We start from the raw sequence: 10,068 nt of genomic DNA, 5'->3' as shown, positions 1-10,068 counted from the left end.
AGGGTGGGGTGGGGGGTGGAATTTCTTTAGCTCCCCCCAACCCTGCTGCATGTGAGTCATTGGGAAACTTCACCCAGTTTATTTTTAGAGTTATAACAAAATGCCCAGGAGAAAAAACGGCAAATGGATCTAAAGGAACACACCTGTGACCTTGCAAAATTCATGTACCTCCCGTCTGAGATCGTGCACAACTCGTTCTACCCAAAGTCCTGCATATCGCATTCTGCCCAACACCCCAGGCCACACACAACTCCTTCCATCCCATCCTCAAGATCCTGCAGAACTCAATACACCACATGCCCACGCCCAGCTCCGACCAGTCTGTGGCTGAGACCACACACAAGTCATTCCACCCCACACTGCAGCCCCTTCCCCTCGCGTGCAAACGAAAGCCATGTGATTTCAGCGAGTGGGGACGTTCAGCCAAACGTCATTCAGGGGTTTGGGTTCATTGGAACCCAGACCTCAAAGCAAACCTCAGTTGAAACCATCAGGCTTAGCTGGTTCAGCCCGCCTGGTATGTCAATAACAGAGGGACACAGGGGGTTGACCTGGCCGCAGCGTGGCCTTGGGCCGCAGCCTGGAAGGTTGGAGAAACGCCGTGGAGCGGAGCGTGGTTCAAGGCCCTGACGAACGGTTTGCACACGTGGCTCTAACGCAAACCACTTTGCTTGGCCCATTGCGAGTCCCTGACAGGGAAGGGGTTTCGGTTCCGGATCTGGTGGAAGAGCAGCAGCTGTAAGGACGGAACATGCCGAGATATTGGCCTGGGGGCAAAATGCGCCGGTCACTGTGCCCTCCTTTCCTGCACCCACAAACTCGAGGCGTGCAGTTTCCCTAGGGGATCTCATCTCTCAGCTCACCCCAGCCCCTGCTGCAATCCAGGGCTGCAGGCCCTGAGGGGGCCCCCCTGCCCCTGCTGCAATCCAGGGCTGCAGGCCCTGGGGGGGCCCCCCAGCCCCTGCTGCAATCCAGGGCTGCAGGCCCTGGGGGGGCCCCCCTGCCCCTGGTGCAGTCCAGGGTTGCAGCCCCGCATGCCATCCAAGCCCCTGGAGGCTCCCTGAGCCCCCTGACTGCTCTGGTTGAGTTTGCACCCTAGACACCCCCCTCTTGCAACCCAAGAGCCCGAGGCGGCGCCTGCCCCTTTAAATCTCTCTCTCTCCCACGTGCTGTCTGGTCGTGCTGGAGACGGTGACGCACGCGGGACGTCAATGGAGCTTGTGGGAGAATTTAGAGGGGGGGGAAGGGAGCCCCTTTGCACTAAAGCTCTGCCCAGCCAGGAGGGGAGGGGGGGGTCGTGGAGCAGCAGTGCCCAGAGTCTCGTGCATGCTCCAGGCGGGAGGGGGGGGCAGCCTCAGCCCCTCCCAGGGTGCATGCACCCCCCCCCTCCACCCCATTGCCCAGCCTCTGATCAAACTCCATTTTCTCCCTAAGTGACAGCTTCACCGCCCAGGCCGTGCCGTAAACACGGTGTCCCTCCGCCACCAGCTGGGGAGGGCAAATAATCCGCCGCCCGCGCGTGCCAGGGTCAGCCCTGGCTGGGGGTGCGGACACGTGACGGCACAGGGGGGGGGGGGGGCAGCTGGGCTCTTTGCACTGGGAGCAGCTGATTTGGGGGCATAAAGCCAGGGCTGCCCCCCAGCCCCACTGACCAAGCTGCCCCTGGCATCCCGCCTGCACCCAGCCTGGCTCCTTGTGGCAAAGGCTGGTGCATGCCCAGATCCCAGGGCCGCTGCTCCCTGCAAGGGCCCTACTCCTGGCATGGCCCCAGGTCAGCCCCTCACGTTGCAAGGGTGACCCGCTGGCTGGTGCGTACGTGTCCCCCGCTGGGCCCGAGCGGGGCCGCAAGTGGGGTGCCCCACGGCTGCCCCTTGTATATCCTGCACGCATGCAGCCTGGGAGCACTGATTCCCCTCTTATCTCCAGGGGCCTGGCCCAGTGCATACACAGGGCTGGCTCCTAGATAGACCTCTTGGCCAGTCACCAGACCTAGGGAGAGGCCCCTGGGGAGAGGGAGATGGAGGAGGGAGTGGGCTTTTTTAAATGTTGCCATGGAAATACTGGGGGGGAGGGAGGAGAGGGAAAAGACAATAACAAAAAAGATGAAATATTTTCATGCTGGGTTTTGAAAGTCCAAAAAAAAAAAAAAAGTTTTGGTCTCTTTTTTTCATCCACAACATCAGTCATTTTTGAAAAGCAGGAGGTTTTTATTTTTGCAAAAACCTTGGTGTGTTTGAAAAGGGCGAGTTTTCTTGGGGGGAAAAAAAGTGTCGACTAGGTCTAGTGATCCGGGAGCATTTCGCACACCGTTTCCACTGGGGCGGGTAACACTGCAAGGTAGAGCCCTGCGCCGGACCGAGTGCAGAGCCCTGCAGCTGGACCAGAATCCCACGGGTCCTGCAGGATCCGCTGCCAGGAGCGGGATTAAGAATAGTCCTGGCTCTTGCACAAGATGCCGGGCTACAGAGGATGGAGGCTGCAGTCTCAGGCTCCCTCCTGAATTCCCTGTAGAGCCTTGAGGGGTGGGGTCAGCCATCGACCATGGCCCAGCGGGACTGGAAAGAACAGCCTGCAGTGTTGTGGGACTACAGTCGATCTTGAGGGAAATTGCTGATTGGGGATATGCCTTTTGCACCAGGGAGCAACTGGGAGGACTTACATCTCGATGAGCGATAGACTTTGCCCTTATGCTATACAGTGCTTCTGCCTCACGTGGCTTCACAACAACCGTCCTAGTGGCACCACACCCCTGCGTGGTAGGGAAGTATTAACATGCCCACTTTGGAGATGGGGAAAACTGATACCCAGAGTGTGAAATGAACATGAGCCGAAAGGCAGTGTGGGATAGTGGATAGGGCAGTGGGCTAGGAGACCTGGATTCTGTTCCCAGCTCACCCATTAACCTGCTGTATAACCTTGAGTGAGTCGCTACTCTGCCTCTGTTTCCCTTCCTGACCTTTGTCCTGTCTCTTTAGATTGTAAGCTCCTTGGGGCAGAGGCTGTCTCTGACTCTGTTTGTATAGCACCTGGAGCCCTGGGCCCTGATCTCAGCTGGGGCTTTGAGCTGCTGTTATAATACTATCATTCATAACAATGACAGAATTAGGAAGAGAACCCAGGAGTCCTGGCCCTGTTGTCCAGCCGCTAGACCATGCTGCCTCTTGCCAAAGGTGTGAAACTGTTCACATCTGCCATTGACTCACTCCTTTGTGCCTCAGTTTCCCCACCTATAAAAGGAGGCTAATGGCACTCGCCTACCTTGGGAGGCGGTTGTGTTAAAAATACTCTTAATGATCCTCAGACGAAAGGGGCCACTGAAGTACCAAGTATAATTATACTTATACTGAGCTTTTTCCAGCTGTGCGTGACCTGCTGCTCAGGAGACCCAAGTGCTGTTCATGGCTCTGCCATGGGGCAACGTTGGGCAAGTCACGTCACTGCTCTGTGCCTCAGTTTCCCTATGTGTACCACGGGGATAATGCTGCTGACTTCCCTTTGTTCTACGGATGAACAGTGCGATATAAGAGCCAGGGATTGGTTTTTAACCCCATGATAGACCCAATAAACTCACCCCACAATAGAGGCCGTTCCCACAGCAGCCTGATTGCACTGGAACCAAATCCCAAAGGACTTCTCCTGGCTTGGAGGTGGGCTGCGGGGGGGAGGGGGTTGTGTGTGGCAGGTGGAACAGCACCAGTGGAAACAAGCAGAAGTGGCTGACCGGCCAGAGGCAAGAAGCACTGGGAAATGCCCATGTAATAACAACCCTCCTGGGGCTCATCAGCGGGGTCTGAATGCAGGACTTTCAGCTCTGCTGCTACTTGGGCTACAGGAGGCATGCCACGGTGCACTGTGACTCTTCCTTGTCCTGTAGCGGCTACTCTGCATACGTTGGCTAATGGAATCTAAAGCTAAAAGCCCTGTGAATTTGAACCCCACCGATGGCCCCAATGAGTGCTGGTTCCTCCGGCAGCAGTAGTAAGTCGTTATCCTCTAGTTGACTAACCACTAGAGGGGGATGTGGTACATGCCAGTGTGCTACCCATAGTTATGCCCGAAGGGCCAGATCCCCAGCTGGGGTAAATCCACATAGCTCTGTTGAAGTCAATGCTGACTTACACCGGCGGATGATCTTCATCCCAACTGCGGGGAAATTATACTCCTGCTATCTGCACCATGTGTGAAAGTAGCAAACGTTTTTCACCCTTCGTCTGAGCTGCCCGAGCCTAGGTGGCGCGTATTTATGTTTGAGCACCCAGGAGTCCTCCTCCTACCCCGCCCCTCCCGGTGTGGGGCAAGGGAAAGTAATTTCCATTGTCAATAGACTGCATACCAGCCGTACGAAAAGATCAACCCATCGCCGTGGTGTGGGAAGAGAGTTACTCAGCATTTGGTTCCCAAGAGAAAAATTGCAGCTGAAACTGACTTTCCAAAATACTTTGAGGCTCACAGAAATGTTCTAATCTTCCAGGGGCTGCCAGGAGCCTTGGAAATATCCTGGGCTTCATTCTTCCCTTGTTTGCACCAGTGCAGATCAGGAGGAATTCTCCTATACTAAACTGGCGTAGGAGAGAGAGTGGGGCCCATTGGAGACGATTTTTTTTTCCTGGTTACATGATTGCAGCTGATTGGAAAACAAACACGCCAGATTCTGTGCAAACAACCCTCAGTGGGATGACTAATTCCGTCTCCGCATAAACTGATATGGTGCTAAAAATAGGACCAGTAACAACAATAATAATAATAATAATAATAAACCCAACTGCAAACAGCCCCAAAGCCAAACAAACAGAAAAGTCCACCGGCAAGATGCATCTTGAGATGACGTGGGAAGGATCTGACATGAAATTTGCTAGGATCAGCTGGGCATATCTTCTTCGTCGATTCCACTGGCATTGTTCCCCATAATCCTCCCTGTTCTTGGCCTGGGGTACCACAATTATTGAGTCTCCTGAGCTCTAGGTGGTCCCTTCTTGCCTCTATGAGTCCATGAAACTGTAACCACGGCAGACAAAGGGAAGATGGCAGGGTTGTTAATTAAACAATCCTTATCATTGAACTCAGGTCCAAAATTTAGATCTCCTAAAAATAATAAGGTATAAATATATTTTGTTGCACAAAAAGAAAATCTAATATGGATAGAGGCCTTCGCATGAAACGGATTCCTTATAGGTCAGTCAAATGCTTTTAGGCCCCGGTCCTGCCCTTGGCTCCATTCATGTCACAACTTTCCATTGGGACTGGAAGCTCTTTGGGGCAAAGGCTGGGTGTTTGTTCTGTGTGTGGATGGTCTCCCGATCCCAGAGTGAAGCGTGTTAGTACTAGTCCTGTTTATTGTGGTCGTGCCAAGGGGCCAGCGAAGAATTGTGCTAGGCACTGATGGCCGTATTTGGGGTCTGCAAGGCATTTCCCTCCGGGTCAGATTGGCAGAGACCCTGGGGGTTTTTCACCATCATTTATTTATTATTTGTATGTCAGTAGCACCACGGAGCTCTTCTTATGGACCAAGACCTTGCCGTGCTAGGTGCTGTACCAACACAGAACAGAAAGACAGCCCTTGCCCCAAAGAGATTGCAGTCTAAGGATCAGACGAGAGACAACAGCCGGATACAGACCGACAGGGTAGTACAAGGAAACAATGAGACAGTATTGGTCGGCATGACAGGCGGTTGTCTCCCTGCCCCCTACGGGAACATACAACGTCCTTTATTAGCTCCGCTTTAGTATAAATGCAATGTTTATGTACCTCTCCCTGCCATAAAGTCTCCTGATGCTGCGTGTGTACACACACACACACATTGTGTAATTCGCCCGCCTACCTTCCGTGCACTGGGAGCCTCCTCCTACACCAAACGTATTGTAAAACTTCCCTATTCCTCCTCAGCCTGAGTCACTCGCTTTGTGGATCCTCCCACCGGCGCTGGAACTTATGTTCTGGAAGAAGCTGATTGCTTGTGTCAAAAAGGCTTCACTGGAGTCTGCATACGGCTGAGCCCCTAACTCGGAATTCTTTTGGGTCTGTGTCTGTACAGCCCCTAGCACCGTGGGGGGGGGGTCCTGACCCATAGCTGGAGCTACTAGGCGCAACTGCCACACAAATAATAAGTAATGATCATAATTTTTGCTGGCAGAAATACAGTCCTCGCCCTGTCATCCTTCCCATTCCACGCTTCCCCTGATTATTCTATGGGCCTGACGCTCATTTGCTCCGTTCCTGTGGCTGGGGCAGGGATGAAGGTGGCTTTAAGGCCACCTTTGTGCTTCTCAGATTCTGAGGCCATGTAGGGCTCTGCACAGGTCCTGATGTAAGTGGGAGCTGCCCGATGGCTGTCTAATTTACATACCGCTTCCCGTGCTCCCATAATGCAGTGTGCTCTGGCTACACCACCCTCATTTCAGGCCTGGAAGCAGGGTCCTTATACCAGTGCCACGCTGGCTAGAGAGGATCCCTATGCAGGAGGGGATTCTCAGGGGGCCATATCCACCCACTTTAAGGCCCTCTGTGCTGCCTAAGTGGGCCTTATTGTCTCTGGGAACCAGGTCTTTCAGATCCTCCATCAAGAAGGAGGCAGGTGTCTGCAGACCACATCACAGAGGAAGTGGGATGCTAGGTAACAGTTGTGGTAAGTGCGTGGTGCTTCCAGCCGTCCTGAGGATTATCTCATTTCCCAGAGAAGTCATTCCCAACCTGTCACTCACACACCACTCTCCAGGAACTTATTATTTAAGGTCTCAGTCAAGATCAGAATGGGCGTGGGGGCCTGGCGGCTTCTCCCTCGGCTTTAATGGCTGCTGCATTGGTTACATTCTGGGCAACTCTCTGCTTTCAGAGCAATTGTCTCAGGCTCTCTGCAGACTCAGGCAAGACATCATTGTGCTGGTTACATTCAGGTCACATATCCAAGCATTTTATCACAACCACAAGGGCTATAAACATAAATTCTTTTTTAAATGAAAGCTGAGATTCTGAGATGCTCCCCTGGGATGCCATGAACTGGAGCACCAGGCATGGGTCTATATAGTCTGTGCCTTAAACTGGCCTTACTCCAGGGGGTGGAACATTGCAGCTAGAATCATTCCAGGAGACCTTCCCCCCCCCCCTTTTTTTAAAGGAGTATGATCCCAGCATAATTAATCCAGATTGAAACTACATATAGGAAGAATTTAGGAAGGTGGAATGTAATGAACCTGGGCTGGAGCTGGGCCGGGAAATTGTGGAACACAAGAAAAATATTAGTATTGGAAGTTGGGTATATGGATTTGATTGACTTAGTAAAGTAAGATTGTCATTTAAAAAGAAAGAATTAACATCCTTAGTTTTATTCTTATTGTGGCCAAATAGGCCAGTGAAGGGCTAGAATAGAATGGGATAGAATTCCTATTAATGCCTATACGAGAGAGGCAGTCTGGTCCACTATATAGCGTCCTGGGTGACCTGGGGGGAAATCATTTCACCTCTTTGCATAGTGTGAGCTCTTTGGGACAGGCACCGCCTCTTGCTAAGTTTTTATACTGCACCTAGCACAGGAGAGCCCTTAGGTTGGTTGGGGCCTCAGGGTGCAACCAGTATTAAAAATGAGCAAGCTGATTTGTAGACCCAGTAGAACTAGCCCTTAGCCCAGCTTTCCAGAGCCCATCCCACGTTTCCTATGGTGTGTTTGATATTATTGGCCCAGCACTTTGAACAAACTATTTTCAGACAATGGGCGTGTTTTGCAAACTTCTTGCTTCAATTCATGTGGTGTGATTGCCCCCCCCCCCGAACCACATGGTATTGGTTCTGCTCCCTGATTGGGTGAGTGGAACTTTTAATTTCATTTATTTAGGGGCCACCCTCCCCCTGCTGTCTGAGCACCTGACAGACACTAATGGGCATGACATTAAGGCCCCTTTTCCTTGCCCCGTCAGTAGAAAAGGACCTTAAAGTGGACGTAGGTATAATTAGCACAGCCTTTAATGGCAGAGAGGTGTAAAGGGGCCTTAGAGTAAATGAGGATCAGGCCCTAGTTGTTCGCACCCTTGTCACTAAATTGATGTAGATACACCAGTGCAAATTTTCTTAGTCTAGACAAGCCCCAAAATTGGTGAGGGGCGGGGGAGAGAGGGGAAATGATCCAGTGCAATCAACCATTCGGGTTAGGCTGTAAGCTTCATACTGGAATCAAGTGACTTGCCCGAGGTCATCTGGGGAGGCTGTGGCGGGGCTGGAAACTAAATCCAGAACTCCTGGGTCCCATTCCGAGGCCTTAGCCACAGGACCAGCCTTGAAACATTAGAGGAGCAAAGAGTGACACACATTTTCCAGTGTGAATTTTAAGACTAGTAATGACTCATGCCGAGGGATGGGGCTAGGGGCCAGGAACTCCAGAATTCGAATCATGCCTCTGCCACTGAGTTGATCTAGTTGCGTCACTGCTCCGTGCCTCAGTTTCCCCTCTAGCATGCTGATAATCTGCCACCTCCCCATACAGAGGGTTGTCGGGTGTTAGTGAATATTTGTACAGTGCTTGGAAATGGTAAAACACTAAGTATTATTATTATATGTTATTATGTAAGGTGAAAGTACATTTTTGGCTTTAAATATTTTGGGTCTGAGCCTCAGCTGGTTGAAATTGACGTAGCTCCATTTAAATCAATGGGACCGATTCCTACTGTGTATACATCACCTTAGTTCTGTTGAAGTCAATGGGCTAGATCTCTAGCTGGTGTAAAGTGGCATTCATTGCAATTCAGGGCCCAGTTTCTTGTTCTCATCCCCATGCCCTCGTGGAGCGAGGAACAAAAACCCAGGAGTCCTGATGTCCACCCTTCACCTCTAACCACTAGATCAAACCCGCCTCCCAGAAACAAGAATAGAAGCCAGGAGTCCTGACTCCCAGCACCCTCTTCTCTAACTACTAGGCCACACTGCTCGTTATCTGAGATACATCCCACAGTATTGCTCGCTGCATGTCTAAAAACACCTCACTGCCTTCCGAATTTCACCATCGGTGCAGGGGCGCTGCTGGAACAAGGCGGGCAAAGAGGGAGGGGCTGCCGCACCGCCTGGCTTGAAATGGTTTCCATCATATACTGGGTTTACAGTTTGGTTCAATGGCTCTCGGCACCCCCACTGTACACAGTGTTCCAGCCCCGCTAGTGCCCGGCTGGAAGGCGCTCAGATGCTACGGGGAGCTCGCGGCATGAGAACCAACGCAGACCAGAACTAGGGTGGCAAATGTGAAACATCGGGACGGGGTTGGGGGGGTAATAGGCGCCTATATAAGAAAAAGCCCTGAATATCGGGAAAAATCGGGACATCCGGTCACCCTAGACCGGAACTGGCGTTGCAATTGTCCACGCCTGGAGGATTGTGCTTGAGAACAACGCCCCGGAGGGGGGAGGAGGGGCAAAAATAGAGGTGCAGAGGGTCTGAAGGAGCGCTCTCCTGATATAGGGTGACCAGAGAGCAAATATGAAAAGGGTGTCATAAGGAGGAGGGAGAAAACTTGTTCACCTTAGCCTCTGAGGATAGAACAAGAAGCAATGGGCTTAAACTCCAGCAAGGGAGGTCTAGGTTGGACATTAGGAAAAAGTTCCTAACTGTCAGGGTGGTTAAACACTGGAATAAATTGCCTAGGGAGGTTGTGGAATCTCCATCTCTGGAGATATTTAAGAGTAGGTTAGATAAATGTCTATCAGGGATGGTCTAGACGGTGTTTGGTCCTGCCATGCGGGCAGGGGACTGGACTCGATGGCCTCTCGAGGTCCCTTCCAGTCCTAGAATCTATGAATCTATGAAACATCGGGACAGGGGGTGGGGGGTAATAGGAACTTATATAAGAAAAAGACCCAAAAATCAGGACTGTCGCTATAAAATCAGGACACCTGGTCCCCCCCATCCTGCCATCTAGCGCCGAGCTGGGGAGGGGGAGAGGGCTGGAGACCAGCAAGCAGCCAAGCCCCTTGAAACCCTGCAAAGATCAGGCTCCTGGCTACCCCTGCTGCTAATCCTCCAGGCGGAAGGATTCGCAGCAAGCCACGCTGCAGCCTAGCTTGGGGGGGAGGTGGCTTGGGTGCAGGGGGGGG

Source organism: Terrapene carolina, unplaced genomic scaffold, assembly GCF_002925995.2.
Source record: "Terrapene carolina triunguis isolate 2854851 unplaced genomic scaffold, T_m_triunguis-2.0 Scaffold227, whole genome shotgun sequence".
In the NCBI taxonomy this organism is placed as follows: Eukaryota; Metazoa; Chordata; order Testudines; family Emydidae; genus Terrapene; species Terrapene triunguis.
This window is presented reverse-complemented; position numbering follows the sequence as displayed.